Genomic DNA, 27402 nt, shown 5'->3' on the forward strand with positions numbered 1-27402 from the left:
TCCGTCTCCAAGGAGGTCCTCACGCAGATGGTGTCGGTCGAGTCAGTGCACTCGGCCTGGACTGCGTTGAAGAACATGTTCTCTTCGTAGTCCCGCTCCCGCATCAACAATCTTCGCATCGCCCTCGCCAACGCGCAGAAGGGCAACCAGTCCGTCCCCGTCTACTTCGCCCGGATGCGGTCGCTCGCCGACGAGCTTGCGGCTGCCGGCAGACCCATGGAAGACGACGAACTCATCTCCTTCATCCTGGCCGGCCTCGACCTCGACTACAATCCTCTGGTATCTGCCCTTGACGTCCGCACTGAGCCAATTACTCTCGACACCCTGTACTCGCAGATGGCAAACTTCAATCAGTGGGTGGAGTTGTTCCATGGCTCCGGCGGCAATGGTGGCTTCAAGTCTTCTGCAAATGCTGCAGTACGCGGGCGTGGCTATCAGCGTGGCCGCGAGACTCCGCGTGGCCGAGGTGCTGGCCGTGGCAACCCTGGCCAAGGCCGTGGCTACACCAGCGGCAACGCCCCTCCCTCCTACAACAGCAACAGGGGGGCGACCTGGCGGACCAGGAGGACCAAGAGGGCCAGGACCTCATGGCGGCGATTTCCGCTGCGACAACCAGCCTCAGTGCCAGATTTGCAGCAAGCCAGGACACCTTGCCATAGAGTGCTGGTACAGGTTCAGGAGGACTACCTTCCAGAGGAGAAGGTGGGTGCATCTGCTACAACAAACTCGTATGGGATAGATACCAACTGGTATGCGGACAGCGACACCACCAACCATATCACCGGCGAGCTTGAGAAGCTCACCATCCGTGACAAGTATCATGGAGGTGATCAGGTCCACACTGCTGATGGTGCAGGTATGAGCATTAGCCATATTGGTCACTCCATTGTTAAAACCAAAGATCAAAATTTTCGTCTAAATCAAGTCCTATATATTCCCATTGCCTCACAAAACCTTCTTTCTGTTCATCGCTTCACCCTTGACAACCATGTTTATGTTGAATTTTGGCCCTATTTCTTTTTCATTAAGGACCAGGTCACGGGGAGGGTGCTGCATCGAGGCAGATGTAGAGGAGGACTCTATCCATTGATTTCATCTAGGACGTCAAATAAACAAGCATGTGGTGCCATCAAGATATCTCCATCACGGTGGCATGCTCGGCTTGGTCATCCATCTTTTTCAATAGTTCAACATGTGCTTAGGAATAATAAACTCTCTTATCATGGAGAGTCAAATAGTGAGTCGGTGTGTGACTCATGCCAACGTGCAAAAAGTCACCAATTACCTTAACCAGTGTCTACTAGTGTATCTACCAAACCTCTTGAGTTGATTTTTTCTGATGCATGGGGCGATGCCCCCCTCTCTGTTGGTCGATACAAATATTATGTTAGCTTCATTGATGATTATACCAAATTTTCATGGATTTATCTCATTAAGAAAAAATCCGATGTCTTTGAAGTTTTTCAAAATTTTCAAGCACATGTTGAACGTCAATTTGATTCAAAAATTCTCGCCATCCAATCTGATTGGGGCGGAGAATATGAGAAATTAAACTCTTTTTTCAGAAACTTGGTATTGCTCATCATGTTTCTTGCCCACATGCTCATCAGCAGAATGGATCCGCTGAAAGAAAACACCGGCATATTGTTGAAGTTGGTCTTGCTCTTCTTGCCAACTCATCTATGCCACTAAAATTTTGGGACGAAGCGTTCCTCGTTGCCACGTATCTCATTAATCTACTTCCAAGTAGTGTCATCAACTTTGAGACCCCCTACGAACGCCTTTTTCACAAAAGGCCTACCTACAATTCTCTTCGCGTGTTTGGTTGTGCTTGCTGGCAGAATCTTCGGCCTTACAACACTAAGAAACTTTTGTTTCGCTCCAAACAATGCATTTTCTTAGGCTATAGCCCACGTCACAAGGGAGTAAAATGTCTTGATGTGTCCACCGGACGTATCTATATCTCTAGAGATGTGGTCTTTGATGAAAATGTCTTTCCGTTTGCTTCTCTCCATCCAAACGCCGGAGCTCTCCTATGCCAAGAAATTTTGCTTCTTCCTGATCATTTGGCTCCAACACATTCTTTTGATCATCAGGGCAACAATGGAGGTGATTTAAATAATATGGCAGTGTCTCGTAATACTAATTCACCAGATGACGCAGGATTTGATGACAGTTATACAGGTGCAAATTTGGAACAACATGATGAAAATATGGAGCCAAATCACTCCATACCGCATGTGGCGCTAGAGGACAGAGGCGCGTGATCCGGCGTCGATCCTGCCGCGCGATCCCATGCCGAAACTGGCACTGGATCAGGTGCTGCCTCGCCTGCACAGGACACAGCGGACAGCAGCGGGGGCAGCCAACGCCAGCTCACCATGTCGCCCAGGCCTGCAGGGACGCCCACGGGCCACATGCAGCCGCGGATCCCGTGTGGGTCGGCTCGTTCAACAACCAGCAGCGGCAGCCATCGGCTGGTTGCCACCTCGCCCGATCCCGCAGGATCTCCTGAGCGAGCGGAGCAGCAGATCTCGCCTGGCCCCGCGCTGTCTCCATCGCGCAGGAGGCGCACGGGCGCTGCCAGCCCACGCGCTGACCCAGGGACAGGGACGGGATCTTCTGTGGCGGCGGGACCTCTGCGGAAAATGCTGAAAATGAGGATTCAACTCCATCACCTCCAGTTCGAGGGCGTACACGGCTCCAGTCAGGCATTATGAGGCCCCTGGTTCCCTCTGATGGTACAGTTAGGTATGAGAAAAATTTCAGAATCAAATATGGTTGCTTCTGTTCAACAGGTGAGCCACAAACTACTCAAGAAGCCTTGGGTGATCCGAGATGGAGGAAAGCAATGGATGAGGAATATCTAGCACTTATGAAAAACAAGACATGGCATCTTGTTCCTGCAAACAGTGGTACAAATGTTATAGATTGTAAATGGGTATATAGAGTAAAAAAGAAATCTGATGGCAGTATAGATAGATATAAAGCTAGACTAGTGGCTAAAGGCTTTAAGCAACGATACGGTATAGATTATGAAGATACTTTTAGTCCAGTGGTTAAGGCTGCTACTATTAGACTTGTTTTGTCTATTGCTGTATCCAGGGGTTGGAGCTTGAGACAGCTAGATGTACAGAACGCGTTCCTTCATGGTGTTCTGGAAGAGGATGTTTATATGAGACAACCACCAGGTTATGAAGATAAAAACTCGCCATTTCATGTGTGCAAGCTGGACAAGGCTATTTATGGGCTTAAGCAGGCTCCGAGGGCATGGTACTCACGTTTGAGCTCAAAGTTGCAGAATCTTGGATTTATTCCTTCAAAGGCTGACACCTCACTCTTTTTATTCAATAAGTCTGGGGTGATTATATTTGTTCTCATTTATGTTGATGACATTATTGTGACAAACTCCTCTCAGGAAGCAATATCAGCATTTTGAAATGATTTGAGCTCAACCTTTGCTCTGAAGGACTTGGGAGATTTGCACTTCTTCCTTGGAACAGAGGTAAAGAAAATTAATGATGGTATTGTGTTAACACAAGAAAAGTATGCTTTGGATCTCCTAACTAAGGTGGGTATGAAAGACTGCAAGCCAACACCCACACCCTTGTCTAGCACTGAAAAATTATCAGCTCATGATGGAGAACCACTTGGGCTAGAGGATAGTACAAGGTATAGGAGTATTGTAGGTGCTTTACAGTATTTGACAATTACAAGGCCAGATATTTCCTTCTCAGTAAACAAAATATGTCAATATCTACATGCACCAACAACAGTCCATTGGACTGCAGCTAAACGAATTCTCAGATTTATAAAGCATACAATGAACTCAAGATTAGCATACAAGAGGTCAACATCTACTTTGTTAAGTGCCTTCTCAGATGCAGACTGGGCGGGTGACGTTGATGACAGGAGATCCACAGGAGGTTTTGCAATATACTTTGGTCCAAACCTGATATCCTGGAGTGCCAGCAAACAAGCTACTGTATCAAGGTCTAGTACAGAAGTAGAGTACAAGTCTTTGGCCAATGCTGTTGGAAATATGCCCTAGAGGCAATAATAAATTGATTATTATTATATTTCCTTGTTCATGATAATTGTTTATTATCCATGCTAGAATTGTATTGATAGGAAACTCAGATACATGTGTGGATACATAGACAACACCATGTCCCTAGTAAGCCTCTAGTTGACTAGCTCATTAATCAATAGATGGTTACGGTTTCCTGACCATGGACATTGAATGTCGTTGATAACGGGATCACATCATTAGGAGAATGATGTGATGGACAAGACCCAATCCTAAGCCTAGCACAAGATCATGTAGTTCGTATGCTAAAGCTTTTCTAATGTCAAGTATCATTTCCTTAGACCATGAGATTGTGCAACTCCCGGATACCGTAGGAGTGCTTTGGGTGTGCCAAACGTCACAACGTAACTGGGTGGCTATAAAGGTACACTACGGGTATCTCTGAAAGTGTCTGTTGCGTTGGCACGAATCGAGATTGGGATTTTGTCACTCCGTGTAAACGGAGAGGTATCTCTGGGCCCACTCGGTAGGACATCATCATAATGTGCACAATGTGATCAAGGAGTTGATCACGGGATGATGTGTTACGGAACGAGTAAAGAGACTTGCCGGTAACGAGATTGAACAAGGTATCGGTATACCGACGATCGAATCTCGGGCAAGTACCATACCGCTAGACAAAGGGAATTGTATACGGGATCGATTGAGTCCTCGACATCGTGGTTCATCCGATGAGATCATCGTGGAACATGTGGGAGCCAACATGGGTATCCAGATCCCGCTGTTGGTTATTGACCGGAGAACATCTCGGTCATGTCTGCATGTCTCCCGAACCCGTAGGGTCTACACACTTAAGGTTCGATGACGCTAGGGTTATAAAGGAAGTTTGTATGTGGTTACCGAATGTTGTTCGGAGTCCCGGATGAGATCCCGGACGTCACGAGGAGTTCCGGAATGGTCCGGAGGTAAAGATTTATATATAGGAAGTCCTGTTTCGGCCATCGGGACAAGTTTCGGGGTCATCGGTATTGTACCGGGACCACCGGAAGGGTCCCGGGGCCCACCGGGTGGGGCCACCTGCCCCGGGGGGCCACATGGGCTGTAGGGGGTGCGCCTTGGCCTACATGGGCCAAGGGCACCAGCCCCAAGAGGCCCATGCACCTAGGGAACCCTAGAGGGAAGAGTCCTCAAGGGGGAAGGCACCTCCGAGGTGCCTTGGGGAGGATGGACTCCTCCCCCCCTCTTGGCCGCACCCCTTTCTTGGAGTAGGGGGAAAGGCTGCGCCTCCCCCCTCTCCCCTGCCCCTATATATAGTGGAGGGGAGGGAGGGCATCCATACCTGAGCCCTTGGCGCCTCCCTCCCTCCCGTGACACCTCCTCCTCTCCCGTAGGTGCTTGGCGAAGCCCTGCATGATTGCCACGCTCCTCCATCACCACCACGCCGTTGTGTTGCTGCTGGATGGAGTCTTCCTCAACCTCTCCCTCTCTCCTTGCTGGATCAAGGCGTGGGAGACATCGTCGAGCTGTACGTGTGTTGAACGCGGAGGTGCCGTCCGTTCGGCACTAGGATCATCGGTGATCTGAATCACGACGAGTACGACTCCATCAACCCCGTTCACTTGAACGCTTCCGCTTAGCGATCTACAAGGGTATGTAGATGCACTCCCCTTTCTACTCGTTGCTGGTCTCTCCATAGATAGATCTTGGTGTTACGTAGGAAAATTTTTGAATTTCTGCTACGTTCCCCAACAGTGGCATCATGAGCTAGGTCTATTGCGTAGATTCTTTGCACGAGTAGAACACAAAGTAGTTGTGGGCGTCGATATTGTTCAATATGCTTGCCGTTACTAGTCTTATCTTGATTCGGCGGCATCGTGGGATGAAGCGGCCCGGACCAACCTTACACGTACGCTTACGTGAGACCGGTTCCACCGACAAACATGCACTAGTTGCATAAGGTGGCTGGCGGGTGTCTGTCTCTCCCACTTTAGTCGGATCGGATTCGATGAAAAGGGTCCTTATGAAGGGTAAATAGCAATTGGCATATCACTTTGTGGTTCATGCGTAGGTAAGAAACGTTCTTGCTAGAAACCCATAGCAGCCACGTAAAACATGCAAACAACAATTAGAGGACGTCTAACTTGTTTTTGCAGGGTATGCTATGTGATGTGATATGGCCAAAAAGGATGTGATGAATGATATATGTGATGTATGAGATTGATCATGTTCTTGTAATAGGAATCACGACTTGCATGTCGATGAGTATGACAACCGGCAGGAGCCATAGGAGTTGTCTTTATTTAGTTGTGACCTGCGTGTCAACTTAAACGTCATGTAATTACTTTACTTTATTGCTAACCGTTAGCCATAGTAGTAGAAGTAATAGTCGACGAGGCAACTTCATGAAGACACGATGATGGAGATCATGATGATGGAGATCATGGTGTCATGCCGGTGACGATGATGATCAGGGAGCCCCGAAGATGGAGATCAAAAGGAGCAAAGTGATGATGGCCATATCATGTCACTATTTGATTGCATGTGATGTTTATCATGTTTATACATCTTATTTGCTTAGAACGACGGTAGTAAATAAGATGATCCCTTACAACAATTTCAAGAAGTGTTCTCCCCTAACTGTGCACCGTTGCGACAGTTCGCTGTTTCAAAACATCACGTGATGATCGGGTGTTTTATTCAGACGTTCAAATACAACGGGTGTTGACGAGCCTAGCATGAAAAGGGTTTAAATACAGCAGGCCCCCACCCCCAGAATGAAAATAAAAAAGGGTTTAAAAACAATAAAAATAATTAATTAATTAAAAAATTAACTTAATTAATGTTGATTAATTAAACTAAACATTTAATTAAACTAATTAACCATGATAAGATTAACCAAATAACTAATTAAACTAACTACTGTTAGTAATTATGTAGTCAATGACAGTGGGGCCCACCCATAATTAATCATGTTTAGATTAATTAAACTGGATAATTAAATGTGTCAATCACGAATGGGACCCACACGTCAGTTGACAAGTCAACACCTCTGTTGACTGCTGACGTCATGCTGACGTCAGCATGCACTGTTCTGGATAATTTTGTTTTAAAATAATTAAATAAATCCTAAAAATGATTTAAATCTTTTAAAATTAATATAAAATAAACCGTAACTCGGATGGGAAAACTTTGTACATGAAAGTTGCTCAGAACGACGAGACGAATCTGGTTACGCAGCCCGTTCGTCCGCCACGCATCCCTAGTATAGCGAACACGCAACTTTCCCCCTCCGGTTCATCTGTCCGAAAACGCGAAACACCGGGAATACTTTCCCGGATGTTTTCCCCCTTCACCGGTACCACCTCGTACCGCGTTAGGGCACACCTAGCATCATGATTTGTCATGTCGTGCATCGTCATGCATTTGTTTACATTATATTTATTGTTTCTTCCCCCTCTTCTCTCGCTAGACATCAAGACCGACGCCGCTGCTACCCAGTACGACTACGGTGTTGACAACCCCTCTCTCTTGCCAGAGCAACCAGGAAAGCCCCCCCCCCTTGATCACCAGATATCGCCTACTCTTCTCTATACTGCTTGCATTAGAGTAGTGTAGCATGTTACTGCTTTCCGTTAATCCTATCCTGATGCATAGCCTGTCCTTGCAACTATTGTTGTTACCTTTACCTGCAATCCTAATGCTTAGTATAGGATGCTAGTTTATCATCAGTGGCCCTACATTCTTGTCCGTCTGCCATGCTATACTATCGGGCCGTGATCACCCGGGAGGTGATCACGGGTATATACTATATACTTTATACATGATACATGTGATGACTAAAGTCGGGTTGGCTCGACGAGTACCTGCGGTTGATTCACGAATTGGGGGCTGGAAGGACATACTTTCCCTAAAGCCCTCTGTGTGGATCTTTGTGGCGAAGCGACAGGGCAGGTTGAGACCACCTAGGAGAGAGGTGGGCTTGGCCCTGGTCGGCGTTCGCGGTTATTTCAAAATAACATGCTTAACGAGATCTTGGTATTTGATCTGAGTCTGGTTATTGGCCTATACGCACTAACCATCTACGCGGGGACAGTTATGGGCACTCGACGTCATGGTATCAGCCGAAGCCTTCGTGACGTCAGCGACTGAGCGGCGCACGCTGGGTTGGACTGGAATGCCTGCTCTTATATAAGGGAGGCTAGGTCTTCTCACCGGCCGCGTACGCAACATGCAGGTGTGCAATGGGCGATGGGCCCAGACCCCTGCGCCATAGGATTTAGACCGGCGTGCTGACCTCTCTGTTGTGCCTAGGTAGGGCTGCGACGTGTTGATCTTCCGAGGCCGGGCATGACCCAGAAAAGTGTGTCCGGACAAAGGGGATCGAGCGTGTTGGGAAATGTGGTGCACCCCTGCAGGGAAGTTAATCTATTCGAATAGCCGTGATCTTCGGTAACAGGACGACTTGGAGTTGTACCTTGACCTTATGACAACTAGAACCGGATACTTAATAAAACACACCCTTCCAAGTGCCAGATATAACCGGTGATCGCTCTCTCACAGGGCGACGAGGGGAGGATCATCGGTTAGGATTATGCTACACGATGCTACTTGGCGAACTTACCATCTACTCTCTTCTCCTGCTGCAAGATGGAGGTTACCAGAAGCGTAGTCTTCAAAAGGATTAGCTATCCCCCTCTTATTCTGGCTTTCTGCAGTTCAGTCCACATATGATACCCTTATTCCATTTGATACCAATGCATACATATGTAGTGTAGCTCCTTGCTTGCGAGTACTTTGGATGAGTACTCACTGTTGCTTTGCTCCCTCTTTTCCCCCTTTCTATACTCGATTGCTGCAACCAGACGTTGGAGCCCAGGAGCCTGACGCCACTGTCGATGACGACTACTACTACTCGGGAGGTGCCTACTAGTACGTGCAGTCCGCTGACGATGACCAGGAGTAGTTTAGGAGGATCCCAGGCAGGAGGCCTGCGCCTCTTTCGATCTGTATCCCAGTTTGTGCTAGCCTTCTTAAGAAAAACTTGTTTAACTTATGTCTGTACTCAGATATTGTTGCTTCCGCTGACTCGTCTATGATCGAGCTCTTGTATTCGAGCCCTCGAGGCCCCTGGCTTGTAATATGATGCTTGTATGACTTATTTTATTTGTAGAGTTGTGTTGTGATATCTTCCCGTGAGTCCCTGATCTTGATCGTACACGTTTGCGTGTATGATTAGTGTATGATTGAATTGGGGGCGTCACAAAACGGCACAGTAACAATTAAAATTGTTGTTGGCATGCCGTTTTGTTCTCCGAATTAAATGAACGGTTTGAAAACATGAAATGGATAGTTGTGCTCCTGGTTTCACATAAGTTTTCTATTTCAGAATCTATGGTCAGCCAACTCTTGAGATATGCTTTCGCCCCGCTTTATAGACAAAGTCAATCGGCCCAACGATACAAGGTGTTGAGATAACTCCGATACAAAACTAGTCAAAGAAATCTAGACAACACTGTTAAGAATAGTCTAGAATCATCTAGATATCTTGTACGGTTGGTTTAAGTCATAGATAAGACTAAACCGACCTTCCTAGTTTGTTAAGATTCGTTGCTATCTTCTCATCATATTGTACTCCAAGTCTTGCCTTGTACATGCCGTGATCAAGGGCTTTCTGATCCTATATAAACACGCAATCAGCGGCCTACCAAGGTAGGTTGATACACTTCCAAATTTACATGGTAATCAGAGCCTTCCTTCCAAAAACGCATCTAGCTTTCCTTCCCCATTGCCATGGCTTCCTCCTCCCACGCCCCGGTCAACCCACTTACCAGCCAAATCTCCGAGAAATTAACTCATGAAAATTACCTTCTGTGGAAGACTCAATTTCTTCCCCAGATCCGAGCCGCCTCCCTCTATGGATACCTTGATGGATCCGCTGCCGAGCCAGAGAAGTTTCTCGCCGGCACCGACAAGGAAGGCAAGCCTACGAGCACCCCCAACCCACTGCACGCGGTCTGGGTCACCCAGGACCAGCAAGTGCTTGCCTATCTGGTGAGCTCCGTCTCCAAGGAGGTCCTCACGCAGATGGTGTCGGTCGAGTCGGCGCACTCGGCCTGGACTGCGTTGAAGAACATGTACTCTTCGTAGTCCCGCTCCCGCATCAACAATCTTCGCATCGCCCTCGCCAACGCGCAGAAGGGCAACCAGTCCGTCCCCGTCTACTTCGCCCGGATGCGGTCGCTCGCCGACGAGCTTGCGGCTGCCGGCAGACCCATGGAAGACGACGAACTCATCTCCTTCATCCTGGACGGCCTCGACCTCGACTACAATCCTCTGGTATCTGCCCTTGACGTCCGCACTGAGCCAATTACTCTCGACGCCCTGTACTCGCAGATGGCAAACTTCGATCAGTGGGTGGAGTTGTTCCATGGCTCCAGCGGCAATGGTGGCTTCAAGTCTTCTGCAAATGCTGCAGCACGCGGGCGTGGCTATCAGCGTGGCCGTGGGACTCCGCGTGGCCGAGGTGCTGGCCGTGGCAACCCTGGCCAAGGCCGTGGCTACACCAGCGGCAACGCCCCTCCCTCCTACAACCGCAACAGGGGGGCGACCTGGCGGACCAGGAGGACCAGGAGGGCCAGGACCTCATGGCGGCGGTTTCCGCTGCGACAACCGGCCTCAGTGCCAGATCTGCAGCAAGCCAGGACACCTTGCCATAGAGTGCTGGTACAGGTTCAGGAGGACTACCTTCCAGAGGAGAAGGTGGGCGCATCTGCTACAACAAACTCGTATGGGATAGATACCAACTGGTATGCGGACAGCGGCACCACCAACCATATCACCGGCGAGCTTGAGAAGCTCACCATCCGTGACAAGTATCATGGAGGTGATCAGGTCCACACTGCTGATGGTGCAGGTATGAGCATTAGCCATATTGGTCACTCCATTGTTAAAACCAAAGATCAAAATTTTCGTCTAAATCAAGTCCTATATGTTCCCACTGCCTCGCAAAACCTTCTTTCTGTTCATCGCTTCACCCTTGACAACCATGTTTATGTTGAATTTTGGCCCTATTTCTTTTTCATTAAGGACCAGGTCACGGGGAGGGTGCTGCATCGAGGCAGATGTAGAGGAGGACTCTATCCATTGATTTCATCTAGGACGTCAAATAAACATGCATGTGGTGCCATCAAGATATCTTCATCACGGTGGCATGCTCGGCTTGGTCATCCATCTTTTTCAATAGTTCAACTTGTGCTTAGGAATAATAAACTCTCTTATCATGGAGAGTCAAATAATGAGTCGGTGTGTGACTCATGCCAACGTGCAAAAAGTCACCAATTACCTTATCCAGTGTCTACTAGTGTATCTACCAAACCTCTTGAGTTGATTTTTTCTGATGTATGGGGCGATGCCCCCCTCTCTGTTGGTCGATACAAATATTATGTTAGCTTCATTGATGATTATACCAAATTTTCATGGATTTATCTCATTAAGAAAAAATCCGATGTCTTTGAAGTTTTTCAAAATTTTCAAGCACATGTTGAACGTCAATTTGATTCAAAAATTCTCGCCCTCCAATCTGATTGGGGCGGAGAATATGAGAAATTAAACTCTTTTTTCAGAAACTTGGTATTGCTCATCATGTTTCTTGCCCACATGCTCATCAGCAGAATGGATTCGCTGAAAGAAAACACCGCCATATTGTTGAAGTTGGTCTTGCTCTTCTTGCCAACTCATCTATGCCACTAAAATTTTGGGACGAAGCGTTCCTCGCTGCCACGTATCTCATTAATCTACTTCCAAGTAGTGTCATCAACTTTGAGACCCCCTACGAACGCCTTTTTCACAAAAGGCCTACCTACAATTCTCTTCGCGTGTTTGGTTGTGCTTGCTGGCAGAATCTTCGGCCTTACAACACTAAGAAACTTTCGTTTCGCTCCAAACAATGCATTTTCTTAGGCTATAGCCCACGTCACAAGGGAGTAAAATGTCTTGATGTGTCCACCGGACGTATCTATATCTCTAGAGATGTGGTCTTTGATGAAAATGTCTTTCCGTTTGCTTCTCTCCATCCAAACGCCGGAGCTCTCCTACGCCAAGAAATTTTGCTTCTTCCTGATCATTTGGCTCCAACACATTCTTTTGATCATCAGGGCAACAATGGAGGTGATTTAAATAATATGGCAGTGTCTCGTAATACTAATTCACCAGATGATGCAGGATTTGATGACAGTTATACAGGTGCAAATTTGGAACAACATGATGAAAATATGGAGCCAAATCACTCCATACCGCATGTGGCGCTAGAGGACAGGTGCGCGTGATCCGGTGTCGATCCTGCCGCGCGATCCCATGCTGAAACTGGCGCTGGATCAGGTGCTGCCTCGCCTGCACAGGACACAGCGGACAGCAGCGGGGGCAGCCAACGCCAGCTCACCATGTCGCCCGAGTCCGCAGGGACGCCCACGGGCCACATGCAGCCGCGGATCCCGTGTGGGTCGGCTTGTTCAACAACCAGCAGCAGCAGCCATCGGCTGGTTGCCACCTCGCCCGATCCCGCAGGATCTCCTGAGCGAGCGGAGCAGCAAATCTCGCCTGGCCCCGCGCTGTCTCCATCGCGCAGCAGGCGCACGGGCGCTGCCAGCCCACGCGCTGACCCAGGGACAGGGACGGGATCTTCTGTGGCGGCGGGACCTCTGCGGAAAATGCTGAAAATGAGGATTCAACTCCATCACCTCCAGTTCGAGGGCGTACACGGCTCCATTCAGGCATTATGAGGCCCCTGGTTCCCTCTGATGGTACAGTTATTTATGAGAAAAATTTCAGAATCAAATATGGTTGCTTCTGTTCAACAGGTGAGCCACAAACTACTCAAGAAGCCTTGGGTGATCCGAGATGGAGGAAAGCAATGGATGAGGAATATCTAGCACTTATGAAAAACAAGACATGGCATCTTGTTCCTGCAAACAGTGGTACAAATGTTATAGATTGTAAATGGGTATATAGAGTAAAAAAGAAATCTGATGGCAGTATAGATAGATATAAAGCTAGACTAGTGGCTAAAGGCTTTAAGCAACGATACGGTATAGATTATGAAGATACTTTTAGTCCAGTGGTTAAGGCTGCTACTATTAGACTTGTTTTGTCTATTGCTGTATCCAGGGGTTGGAGCTTGAGACAGCTAGATGTACAGAACGCGTTCCTCCCTCTGATGGTACAGTTAGGTATGAGAAAAATTTCAGAATCAAATATGGTTGCTTCTGTTCAACAGGTGAGCCACAAACTACTCAAGAAGCCTTGGGTGATCCGAGATGGAGGAAAGCAATGGATGAGGAATATCTAGCACTTATGAAAAACAAGACATGGCATCTTGTTCCTGCAAACAGTGGTACAAATGTTATAGATTGTAAATGGGTATATAGAGTAAAAAAGAAATCTGATGGCAGTATAGATAGATATAAAGCTAGACTAGTGGCTAAAGGCTTTAAGCAACGATACGGTATAGATTATGAAGATACTTTTAGTCCAGTGGTTAAGGCTGCTACTATTAGACTTGTTTTGTCTATTGCTGTATCCAGGGGTTGGAGCTTGAGACAGCTAGATGTACAGAACGCGTTCCTTCATGGTGTTCTGGAAGAGGATGTTTATATGAGACAACCACCAGGTTATGAAGATAAAAACTCGCCATTTCATGTGTGCAAGCTGGACAAGGCTATTTATGGGCTTAAGCAGGCTCCGAGGGCATGGTACTCACGTTTGAGCTCAAAGTTGCAGAATCTTGGATTTATTCCTTCAAAGGCTGACACCTCACTCTTTTTATTCAATAAGTCTGGGGTGATTATATTTGTTCTCATTTATGTTGATGACATTATTGTGACAAACTCCTCTCAGGAAGCAATATCAGCATTTTGAAATGATTTGAGCTCAACCTTTGCTCTGAAGGACTTGGGAGATTTGCACTTCTTCCTTGGAACAGAGGTAAAGAAAATTAATGATGGTATTGTGTTAACACAAGAAAAGTATGCTTTGGATCTCCTAACTAAGGTGGGTATGAAAGACTGCAAGCCAACACCCACACCCTTGTCTAGCACTGAAAAATTATCAGCTCATGATGGAGAACCACTTGGGCTAGAGGATAGTACAAGGTATAGGAGTATTGTAGGTGCTTTACAGTATTTGACAATTACAAGGCCAGATATTTCCTTCTCAGTAAACAAAATATGTCAATATCTACATGCACCAACAACAGTCCATTGGACTGCAGCTAAACGAATTCTCAGATTTATAAAGCATACAATGAACTCAGGATTAGCATACAAGAGGTCAACATCTACTTTGTTAAGTGCCTTCTCAGATGCAGACTGGGCGGGTGACGTTGATGACAGGAGATCCACAGGAGGTTTTGCAATATACTTTGGTCCAAACCTGATATCCTGGAGTGCCAGCAAACAAGCTACTGTATCAAGGTCTAGTACAGAAGTAGAGTACAAGTCTTTGGCCAATGCTGTTGGAAATATGCCCTAGAGGCAATAATAAATTGATTATTATTATATTTCCTTGTTCATGATAATTGTTTATTATCCATGCTAGAATTGTATTGATAGGAAACTCAGATACATGTGTGGATACATAGACAACACCATGTCCCTAGTAAGCCTCTAGTTGACTAGCTCATTAATCAATAGATGGTTACGGTTTCCTGACCATGGACATTGAATGTCGTTGATAACGGGATCACATCATTAGGAGAATGATGTGATGGACAAGACCCAATCCTAAGCCTAGCACAAGATCATGTAGTTCGTATGCTAAAGCTTTTCTAATGTCAAGTATCATTTCCTTAGACCATGAGATTGTGCAACTCCCGGATACCGTAGGAGTGCTTTGGGTGTGCCAAACGTCACAACGTAACTGGGTGGCTATAAAGGTACACTACGGGTATCTCTGAAAGTGTCTGTTGCGTTGGCACGAATCGAGATTGGGATTTTGTCACTCCGTGTAAACGGAGAGGTATCTCTGGGCCCACTCGGTAGGACATCATCATAATGTGCACAATGTGATCAAGGAGTTGATCACGGGATGATGTGTTACGGAACGAGTAAAGAGACTTGCCGGTAACGAGATTGAACAAGGTATCGGTATACCGACGATCGAATCTCGGGCAAGTACCATACCGCTAGACAAAGGGAATTGTATACGGGATCGATTGAGTCCTTGACATCGTGGTTCATCCGATGAGATCATCGTGGAACATGTGGGAGCCAACATGGGTATCCAGATCCCGCTGTTGGTTATTGACCGGAGAACATCTCGGTCATGTCTGCATGTCTCCCGAACCCGTAGGGTCTACACACTTAAGGTTCGATGACGCTAGGGTTATAAAGGAAGTTTGTATGTGGTTACCGAATGTTGTTCGGAGTCCCGGATGAGATCCCGGACGTCACGAGGAGTTCCGGAATGGTCCGGAGGTAAAGATTTATATATAGGAAGTCCTGTTTCGGCCATCGGGACAAGTTTCGGGGTCATCGGTATTGTACCGGGACCACTAGAAGGGTCCCGGGGGCCCACCGGGTGGGGCCACCTGCCCCGGGGGGCCACATGGGCTGTAGGGGGTGCGCCTTGGCCTACATGGGCCAAGGGCACCAGCCCCTAGAGGCCCATGCGCCAAGATATAGGAAAAAGGGGAGAGTCCTAAAGGGGGAAGGCACCTCCGAGGTGCCTTGGGGAGGATGGACTCCTCCCCCCCTCTTAGCCGCACCCTTTCCTTGGAGGAAGGGGCAAGGCTGCGCCTCCCCCCTCTCCCCTGCCCCTATATATAGTGGAGGGGAGGGAGGGCATCCATACCTGAGCCCTTGGCGCCTCCCTCCCTCCCGTGACACCTCCTCCTCTCCCGTAGGTGCTTGGCGAAGCCCTGTAGGATTGCCACGCTCCTCCATCATCACCACGCCGTTGTGCTGCTGCTGGATGGAGTCTTCCTCAACCTCTCCCTCTCTCCTTGCTGGATCAAGGCGTGGGAGACATCGTCGAGCTGTACGTGTGTTGAACGCGGAGGTGCCGTCTGTTCGGCACTAGGATCATCGGTGATCTGAATCACGACGAGTACGACTCCATCAACCCCGTTCACTTGAACGCTTCCGCTTAGCGATCTACAAGGGTATGTAGATGCACTCTCCTTCCCCTCGTTGCTAGTCTCTCCATAGATAGATCTTGGTGACACGTAGGAAAATTTTGAATTTCTGCTACGTTCCCCAACAGTGGCATCATGAGCTAGGTCTATTGCGTAGATTCTTTGCACGAGTAGAACACAAAGTAGTTGTGGGCGTCGATATTGTTCAATATGCTTGCTGTTACTAGTCTTATCTTGATTCGGCGGCATCGTGGGATGAAGCGGCCCGGACCAACCTTACACGTACGCTTACGTGAGACCGGTTCCACCGACAAACATGCACTAGTTGCATAAGGTGGCTGGCGGGTGTCTGTCTCTCCCACTTTAGTCGGATCGGATTCGATGAAAAGGGTCCTTATGAAGGGTAAATAGCAATTGGCATATCACGTTGTGGTTCATGCGTAGGTAAGAAACATTCTTGCTAGAAACCCATAGCAGCCACGTAAAACATGCAAACAACAATTAGAGGACGTCTAACTTGTTTTTGCAGGGTATGCTATGTGATGTGATATGGCCAAAAAGGATGTGATGAATGATATATGTGATGTATGAGATTGATCATGTTCTTGTAATAGGAATCACGACTTGCATGTCGATGAGTATGACAACCGGCAGGAGCCATAGGAGTTGTCTTTATTTAGTTGTGACCTGCGTGTCAACTTAAACGTCATGTAATTACTTTACTTTATTGCTAACCGTTAGCCATAGTAGTAGAAGTAATAGTTGGCGAGGCAACTTCATGAAGACACGATGATGGAGATCATGATGATGGAGATCATGGTGTCATGCCGGTGACGATGATGATCATGGAGCCCCGAAGATGGAGATCAAAAGGAGCAAAGTGATGATGGCCATATCATGTCACTATTTGATTGCATGTGATGTTTATCATGTTTATACATCTTATTTGCTTAGAACGACGGTAGTAAATAAGATGATCCCTTACAACAATTTCAAGAAGTGTTCTCCCCTAACTGTGCACCGTTGCGACAGTTCGCTGTTTCAAAACATCACGTGATGATCGGGTGTTTTATTCAGACGTTCAAATACAACGGGTGTTGACGAGCCTAGCATGAAAAGGGTTTAAATACAGCGGGCCCCCACCCCCAGAATGAAAATAAAAAAGGGTTTAAAAACAATAAAAATAATTAATTAATTAAAAAATTAACTTAATTAATGTTGATTAATTAAACTAAACATTTAATTAAACTAATTAACCATGATTAAGATTAACCAAATAACTAATTAAACTAACTACTGTTAGTAATTATGTAGTCAATGACAGTGGGGCCCACCCATAATTAATCATGTTTAGATTAATTAAACTGGATAATTAAATGTGTCAATCACGAATGGGACCCACACGTCAGTTGACAAGTCAACACCTCTGTTGACTGCTGACGTCATGCTGACGTCAGCATGCACTGTTCTGGATAATTTTGTTTTAAAATAATTAAATAAATCCTAAAAATGATTTAAATCTTTTAAAATTAATATAAAATAAACCGTAACTCGGATGGGAAAACTTTGTACATGAAAGTTGCTCAGAACGACGAGACGAATCTGGTTAGGCAGCCCGTTCGTCCGCCACGCATCCCTAGTATAGCGAACACGCAACTTTCCCCCTCCGGTTCATCTGTCCGAAAACGCGAAACACCGGGAATACTTTCCCGGATGTTTTCCCCCTTCATCGGTACCACCTCGTACCGCGTTAGGGCACACCTAGCATCATGATTTTTCATGTCGTGCATCGTCATGCATTTGTTTACATTATATTTATTGTTTCTTCCCCCTCTTCTCTCGCTAGACATCAAGACCGACGCCGCTGCTACCCAGTACGACTACGATGTTGACAACCCCTCTCTCTTGCCAGAGCAACCAGGAAAGCCCCCCCCCTTGATCACCAGATATCGCCTACTCTTCTCTATACTGCTTGCATTAGAGTAGTGTAGCATGTTACTGCTTTCCGTTAATCCTATCCTGATGCATAGCCTGTCCTTGCAACTATTGTTGTTACCTTTACCTGCAATCCTAATGCTTAGTATAGGATGCTAGTTTATCATCAGTGGCCCTACATTCTTGTCCGTCTGCCATGCTATACTATCGGGCCGTGATCACCCGGGAGGTGATCACGGGTATATACTATATACTTTATACATGATACATGTGATGACTAAAGTCGGGTTGGCTTGACGAGTACCTGCGGTTAATTCACGAATTGGGGGCTGGAAGGACATACTTTCCCGAAAGCCCTCTGTGTGGATCTTTGTGGCGAAGCGACAGGGCAGGTTGAGACCACCTAGGAGAGAGGTGGGCTTGGCCCTGGTCGGCGTTCGCGGTTATTTCAAAATAACATGCTTAACGAGATCTTGGTATTTGATCTGAGTCTGGTTATTGGCCTATACGCACTAACCATCTACGCGGGGACAGTTATGGGCACTCGACGTCGTGGTATCAGCCGAAGCCTTCGTGACGTCAGCGACTGAGCGGCGCACGCCGGGTTGGACTGGAATGCCTGCTCTTATATAAGGGAGGCTAGGTCTTCTCACCGGCCGCGTACGCAACATGCAGGTGTGCAATGGGCGATGGGCCCAGACCCCTGCGCCATAGGATTTAGACCGGCGTGCTGACCTCTCTGTTGTGCCTAGGTAGGGCTGCGACGTGTTGATCTTCCGAGGCCGGGCATGACCCAGAAAAGTGTGTCCGGACAAAGGGGATCGAGCGTGTTGGGAAATGTGGTGCACCCCTGCAGGGAAGTTAATCTATTCGAATAGCCGTGATCTTTGGTAACAGGACGACTTGGAGTTGTACCTTGACCTTATGACAACTAGAACCGGATACTTAATAAAACACACCCTTCCAAGTGCCAGATATAACCGGTGATCGCTCTCTCACAGGGCGACGAGGGGAGGATCATCGGTTAGGATTATGCTACACGATGCTACTTGGCGAACTTACCATCTACTCTCTTCTCCTGCTGCAAGATGGAGGTTACCAGAAGCGTAGTCTTCGAAAGGATTAGCTATCCCCCTCTTATTCTGGCTTTCTGCAGTTCAGTCCACATATGATACCCTTATTCCATTTGATACCAATGCATACATATGTAGTGTAGCTCCTTGCTTGCGAGTACTTTGGATGAGTACTCACTGTTGCTTTGCTCCCTCTTTTCCCCCTTTCTATACTCGATTGCTGCAACCAGACGTTGGAGCCCAGGAGCCTGACGCCACTGTCGATGACGACTACTACTACTCGGGAGGTGCCTACTAGTACGTGCAGTCCGCTGATGATGACCAGGAGTAGTTTAGGAGGATCCCAGGCAGGAGGCCTGCGCCTCTTTCGATCTGTATCCCAGTTTGTGCTAGCCTTCTTAAGAAAAACTTGTTTAACTTATGTCTGTACTCAGATATTGTTGCTTCCGCTGACTTGTCTATGATCGAGCTCTTGTATTCGAGCCCTCGAGGCCCCTGGCTTGTAATATGATGCTTGTATGACTTATTTTATTTGTAGAGTTGTGTTGTGATATCTTCCCGTGAGTCCCTGATCTTGATCGTACACGTTTGCGTGTATGATTAGTGTACGATTGAATTGGGGGCGTCACAAAACGGCACAGTAACAATTAAAATTGTTGTTGGCATGCCGTTTTGTTCTCCGAATTAAATGAATGGTTTGAAAACATGAAATGGATAGTTGTGCTCCTGGTTTCACATAAGTTTTCTATTTCAGAATCTATGGTCAGCCAACTCTTGAGATATGCTTTCGCCCCGCTTTATAGACAAAGTCAATCGGCCCAACGATACAAGGTGTTGAGATAACTCCGATACAAAACTAGTCAAAGAAATCTAGACAACACTGTTAAGAATAGTCTAGAATCATCTAGATATCTTGTACGGTTGGTTTAAGTCAGAGATAAGACTAAACCGACCTTCCTAGTTTGTTAAGATTCGTTGCTATCTTCTCATCATATTGTACTCCAAGTCTTGCCTTGTACATGCCGTGATCAAGGGCTTTCTGATCCTATATAAACACGCAATCAGCGGCCTACCAAGGTAGGTTGATACACTTCCAAATTTACATGGTAATCAGAGCCTTCCTTCCAAAAACGCATCTAGCTTTCCTTCCCCATTGCCATGGCTTCCTCCTCCCACGCCCCGGTCAACCCACTTACCAGCCAAATCTCCGAGAAATTAACTCATGAAAATTACCTTCTGTGGAAGACTCAATTTCTTCCCCAGATCCGAGCCGCCTCCCTCTATGGATACCTTGATGGATCCGCTGCCGAGCCAGAGAAGTTTCTCACCGGCACCGACAAGGAAGGCAAGCCTACGAGCACCCCCAACCCACTGCACGCGGTCTGGGTCACCCAGGACCAGCAAGTGCTCGCCTATCTGGTGAGCTCCGTCTCCAAGGAGGTCCTCACGCAGATGGTGTCGGTCGAGTCGGCGCACTCGGCCTGGACTGCGTTGAAGAACATGTTCTCTTCGTAGTCCCGCTCCCGCATCAACAATCTTCGCATCGCCCTCGCCAACGCGCAGAAGGGCAACCAGTCCGTCCCCGTCTACTTCGCCCGGATGCGGTCGCTCGCCGACGAGCTTGCGGCTGCCGGCAGACCCATGGAAGACGACGAACTCATCTCCTTCATCCTGGACGGCCTCGACCTCGACTACAATCCTTTGGTATCTGCCCTTGACGTCCGCACTGAGCCAATTACTCTCGACGCCCTGTACTCGCAGATGGCAAACTTCGATCAGTGGGTGGAGTTGTTCCATGGCTCCGGCGGCAATGGTGGCTTCAAGTCTTCTGCAAATGCTGCAGCACGCGGGCGTGGCTATCAGCATGGCCGTGGGACTCCGCATGGCCAAGGTGCTGGCCGTGGCAACCCTGGCCAAGGCCGTGGCTACACCAGCGGCAACGCCCCTCCCTCCTACAACAGCAACAGGGGGGCGACCTGGCGGACCAGGAGGACCAGGAGGGCCAGGACCTCATGGCGGCGGTTTTCGCTGCGACAACCGGCCTCAGTGCCAGATCTGCAGCAAGCCAGGACACCTTGCCATAGAGTGCTGGTACAGGTTCAGGAGGACTACCTTCCAGAGGAGAAGGTGGGCGCATCTGCTACAACAAACTCGTATGGGATAGATACCAACTGGTATGCGGACAGCGGCACCACCAACCATATCACCGGCGAGCTTGAGAAGCTCACCATCCGTGACAAGTATCATGGAGGTGATCAGGTCCACACTGCTGATGGTGCAGGTATGAGCATTAGCCATATTGGTCACTCCATTGTTAAAACCAAAGATCAAAATTTTCGTCTAAATCAAGTCCTATATGTTCCCACTGCCTCGCAAAACCTTCTTTCTGTTCATCGCTTCACCCTTGACAACCATGTTTATGTTGAATTTTGGCCCTATTTCTTTTTCATTAAGGACCAGGTCACGGGGAGGGTGCTGCATCGAGGCAGATGTAGAGGAGGACTCTATCCATTGATTTCATCTAGGACGTCAAATAAACATGCATGTGGTGCCATCAAGTTATCTTCATCACGGTGGCATGCTCGGCTTGGTCATCCATCTTTTTCAATAGTTCAACTTGTGCTTAGGAATAATAAACTCTCTTATCATGGAGAGTCAAATAGTGAGTCGGTGTGTGACTCATGCCAACGTGCAAAAAGTCACCAATTACCTTATCCAGTGTCTACTAGTGTATCTACCAAACCTCTTGAGTTGATTTTTTCTGATGTATGGGGCGATGCCCCCCTCTCTGTTGGTCGATACAAATATTATGTTAGCTTCATTGATGATTATACCAAATTTTCATGGATTTATCTCATTAAGAAAAAATCCGATGTCTTTGAAGTTTTTCAAAATTTTCAAGCACATGTTGAACGTCTATTTGATTCAAAAATTCTCGCCCTCCAATCTGATTGGGGCGGAGAATATGAGAAATTAAACTCTTTTTTCAGAAACTTGGTATTGCTCATCATGTTTCTTGCCCACATGCTCATCAGCAGAATGGATTCGCTGAAAGAAAACACCGCCATATTGTTGAAGTTGGTCTTGCTCTTCTTGCCAACTCATCTATGCCACTAAAATTTTGGGACGAAGCGTTCCTCGCTGCCACGTATCTCATTAATCTACTTCCAAGTAGTGTCATCAACTTTGAGACCCCCTATGAACGCCTTTTTCACAAAAGGCCTACCTACAATTCTCTTCGCGTGTTTGGTTGTGCTTGCTGGCAGAATCTTCGGCCTTACAACACTAAGAAACTTTCGTTTCGCTCCAAACAATGCATTTTCTTAGGCTATAGCCCACGTCACAAGGGAGTAAAATGTCTTGATGTGTCCACCGGACGTATCTATATCTCTAGAGATGTGGTCTTTGATGAAAATGTCTTTCCGTTTGCTTCTCTCCATCCAAACGCCGGAGCTCTCCTACGCCAAGAAATTTTGCTTCTTCCTGATCATTTGGCTCCAACACATTCTTTTGATCATCAGGGCAACAATGGAGGTGATTTAAATAATATGGCAGTGTCTCGTAATACTAATTCACCAGATGATGCAGGATTTGATGACAGTTATACAGGTGCAAATTTGGAACAACATGATGAAAATATGGAGCCAAATCACTCCATACCGCATGTGGCGCTAGATGACAGAGGCGCGTGATCCGGTGTCGATCCTGCCGCGCGATCCCATGCTGAAACTGGCGCTGGATCAGGTGCTGCCTCGCCTGCACAGGACACAGCGGACAGCAGCGGGGGCAGCCAACGCCAGCTCACCATGTCGCCCGAGCCCGCAGGGACGCCCACGGGCCACATGCAGCCGAGGATCCCGTGTGGGTCGGCTCGTTCAACAACCAGCAGCGGCAGCCATCGGCTGGTTGCCACCTCGCCCGATCCCGCAGGATCTCCTGAGCGAGCGGAGCAGCAGATCTCGCCTGGCCCCGCGCTGTCTCCATCGCGCAGCAGGTGCACGGGCGTTGCCAGCCCACGCGCTGACCCAGGGACAGGGACGAGATCTTCTGTGGCGGCGGGACCTCTGCGGAAAATGCTGAAAATGAGGATTCAACTCCATCATCTCCAGTTCGAGGGCGTACACGGCTCCAGTCAGGCATTATGAGGCCCCTGGTTCCCTCTGATGGTACAATTAGGTATGAGAAAAATTTCAGAATCAAATATGGTTGCTTCTGTTCAACAGGTGAGCCACAAACTACTCAAGAAGCCTTGGGTGATCCGAGATGGAGGAAAGCAATGGATGAGGAATATCTAGCACTTATGAAAAACAAGACATGGCATCTTGTTCCTGCAAACAGTGGTACAAATGTTATAGATTGTAAATGGGTATATAGAGTAAAAAAGAAATCTGATGGCAGTATAGATAGATATAAAGCTAGACTAGTGGCTAAAGGCTTTAAGCAACGATACGGTATAGATTATGAAGATACTTTTAGTCCAGTGGTTAAGGCTGCTACTATTAGACTTGTTTTGTCTATTGCTGTATCCAGGGGTTGGAGCTTGAGACAGCTAGATGTACAGAACGCGTTCCTTCATGATGTTCTGGAAGAGGATGTTTATATGAGACAACCACCAGGTTATGAAGATAAAAACTCGCCATTTCATGTGTGCAAGCTGGACAAGGCTATTTATGGGCTTAAGCAGGCTCCGAGGGCATGGTACTCATGTTTGAGCTCAAAGTTGCAGAATCTTGGATTTATTCCTTCAAAGGCTGACACCTCACTCTTTTTATTCAATAAGTCTGGGGTGATTATATTTGTTCTCATTTATGTTGATGACATTATTGTGACAAACTCCTCTCAGGAAGCAATATCAGCATTTTGAAATGATTTGAGCTCAACCTTTGCTCTGAAGGACTTGGGAGATTTGCACTTCTTCCTTGGAACAGAGGTAAAGAAAATTAATGATGGTATTGTGTTAACACAAGAAAAGTATGCTTTGGATCTCCTAACTAAGGTGGGTATGAAAGACTGCAAGCCAACACCCACACCCTTGTCTAGCACTGAAAAATTATCAGCTCATGATGGAGAACCACTTGGGCTAGAGGATAGTACAAGGTATAGGAGTATTGTAGGTGCTTTACAGTATTTGACAATTACAAGGCCAGATATTTCCTTCTCAGTAAACAAAATATGTCAATATCTACATGCACCAACAACAGTCCATTGGACTGCAGCTAAACGAATTCTCAGATTTATAAAGCATACAATGAACTCAGGATTAGCATACAAGAGGTCAACATCTACTTTGTTAAGTGCCTTCTCAGATGCAGACTGGGCGGGTGACGTTGATGACAGGAGATCCACAGGAGGTTTTGCAATATACTTTGGTCCAAACCTGATATCCTGGAGTGCCAGCAAACAAGCTACTGTATCAAGGTCTAGTACAGAAGTAGAGTACAAGTCTTTGGCCAATGCTGTTGGAAATATGCCCTAGAGGCAATAATAAATTGATTATTATTATATTTCCTTGTTCATGATAATCCTTTATTATCCATGCTAGAATTGTATTGATAGGAAACTCAGATACATGTGTGGATACATAGACAACACCATGTCCCTAGTAAGCCTCTAGTTGACTAGCTCATTAATCAATAGATGGTTACGGTTTCCTGACCATGGACATTGGATGTCATTGATAACGGGATCACATCATTAGGAGAATGATGTGATGGACAAGACCCAATCCTAAGCCTAGCACAAGATCATGTAGTTCGTATGCTAAAGCTTTTCTAATGTCAAGTATCATTTCCTTAGACCATGAGATTGTGCAACTCCCGGATACCGTAGGAGTGCTTTGGGTGTGCCAAACGTCACAACGTAACTGGGTGGCTATAAAGGTACACTACGGGTATCTCTGAAAGTGTCTGTTGCGTTGGCACGAATCGAGATTGGGATTTTGTCACTCCGTGTAAACGGAGAGGTATCTCTGGGCCCACTCGGTAGGACATCATCATAATGTGCACAATGTGATCAAGGAGTTGATCACGGGATGATGTGTTACGGAACGAGTAAAGAGACTTGCCGGTAACGAGATTGAACAAGGTATCGGTATACCGACGATCGAATCTCGGGCAAGTACCATACCGCTAGACAAAGGGAATTGTATACGGGATCGATTGAGTCCTTGACATCGTGGTTCATCCGATGAGATCATCGTGGAACATGTGGGAGCCAACATGGGTATCCAGATCCCGCTGTTGGTTATTGACCGGAGAACATCTCGGTCATGTCTGCATGTCTCCCGAACCCGTAGGGTCTACACACTTAAGGTTCGATGACGCTAGGGTTATAAAGGAAGTTTGTATGTGGTTACCGAATGTTGTTCGGAGTCCCGGATGAGATCCCGGACGTCACGAGGAGTTCCGGAATGGTCCGGAGGTAAAGATTTATATATAGGAAGTCCTGTTTCGGCCATCGGGACAAGTTTCGGGGTCATCGGTATTGTACCGGGACCACTAGAAGGGTCCCGGGGGCCCACCGGGTGGGGCCACCTGCCCCGGGGGGCCACATGGGCTGTAGGGGGTGCGCCTTGGCCTACATGGGCCAAGGGCACCAGCCCCTAGAGGCCCATGCGCCAAGATATAGGAAAAAGGGGAGAGTCCTAAAGGGGGAAGGCACCTCCGAGGTGCCTTGGGGAGGATGGACTCCTCCCCCCCTCTTAGCCGCACCCTTTCCTTGGAGGAAGGGGCAAGGCTGCGCCTCCCCCCTCTCCCCTGCCCCTATATATAGTGGAGGGGAGGGAGGGCATCCATACCTGAGCCCTTGGCGCCTCCCTCCCTCCCGTGACACCTCCTCCTCTCCCGTAGGTGCTTGGCGAAGCCCTGTAGGATTGCCACGCTCCTCCATCATCACCACGCCGTTGTGCTGCTGCTGGATGGAGTCTTCCTCAACCTCTCCCTCTCTCCTTGCTGGATCAAGGCGTGGGAGACATCGTCGAGCTGTACGTGTGTTGAACGCGGAGGTGCCGTCTGTTCGGCACTAGGATCATCGGTGATCTGAATCACGACGAGTACGACTCCATCAACCCCGTTCACTTGAACGCTTCCGCTTAGCGATCTACAAGGGTATGTAGATGCACTCTCCTTCCCCTCGTTGCTAGTCTCTCCATAGATAGATCTTGGTGACACGTAGGAAAATTTTGAATTTCTGCTACGTTCCCCAACAGTGGCATCATGAGCTAGGTCTATTGCGTAGATTCTTTGCACGAGTAGAACACAAAGTAGTTGTGGGCGTCGATATTGTTCAATATGCTTGCTGTTACTAGTCTTATCTTGATTCGGCGGCATCGTGGGATGAAGCGGCCCGGACCAACCTTACACGTACGCTTACGTGAGACCGGTTCCACCGACAAACATGCACTAGTTGCATAAGGTGGCTGGCGGGTGTCTGTCTCTCCCACTTTAGTCGGATCGGATTCGATGAAAAGGGTCCTTATGAAGGGTAAATAGCAATTGGCATATCACGTTGTGGTTCATGCGTAGGTAAGAAACATTCTTGCTAGAAACCCATAGCAGCCACGTAAAACATGCAAACAACAATTAGAGGACGTCTAACTTGTTTTTGCAGGGTATGCTATGTGATGTGATATGGCCAAAAAGGATGTGATGAATGATATATGTGATGTATGAGATTGATCATGTTCTTGTAATAGGAATCACGACTTGCATGTCGATGAGTATGACAACCGGCAGGAGCCATAGGAGTTGTCTTTATTTAGTTGTGACCTGCGTGTCAACTTAAACGTCATGTAATTACTTTACTTTATTGCTAACCGTTAGCCATAGTAGTAGAAGTAATAGTTGGCGAGGCAACTTCATGAAGACACGATGATGGAGATCATGATGATGGAGATCATGGTGTCATGCCGGTGACGATGATGATCATGGAGCCCCGAAGATGGAGATCAAAAGGAGCAAAGTGATGATGGCCATATCATGTCACTATTTGATTGCATGTGATGTTTATCATGTTTATACATCTTATTTGCTTAGAACGACGGTAGTAAATAAGATGATCCCTTACAACAATTTCAAGAAGTGTTCTCCCCTAACTGTGCACCGTTGCGACAGTTCGCTGTTTCAAAACATCACGTGATGATCGGGTGTTTTATTCAGACGTTCAAATACAACGGGTGTTGACGAGCCTAGCATGTACAGACATGGCCTCGGAACACACGCGAAACATTTAGGGTTAAC

The 27402-nt window shown here is 47.3% G+C and overlaps 3 pseudogenes; all 3 read left to right on the forward strand.

Annotated features, from left to right (window-relative positions):
- The first annotated feature begins 213 nt into the window (after window positions 1–213).
- Window positions 214–352, forward strand: LOC119334875 (annotated as a pseudogene).
- Window positions 353–10300: 9948 nt separating this feature from the next.
- LOC119334871 lies at window positions 10301–10439 on the forward strand (annotated as a pseudogene).
- Window positions 10440–20803: 10364 nt separating this feature from the next.
- LOC119334868 lies at window positions 20804–20942 on the forward strand (annotated as a pseudogene).
- The last annotated feature ends 6460 nt before the right edge of the window (window positions 20943–27402 follow it).

The sequence above is a fragment of the Triticum dicoccoides genome, chromosome 7A, assembly GCF_002162155.2.
Source record: "Triticum dicoccoides isolate Atlit2015 ecotype Zavitan chromosome 7A, WEW_v2.0, whole genome shotgun sequence".
In the NCBI taxonomy this organism is placed as follows: Eukaryota; Viridiplantae; Streptophyta; class Magnoliopsida; order Poales; family Poaceae; genus Triticum; species Triticum dicoccoides.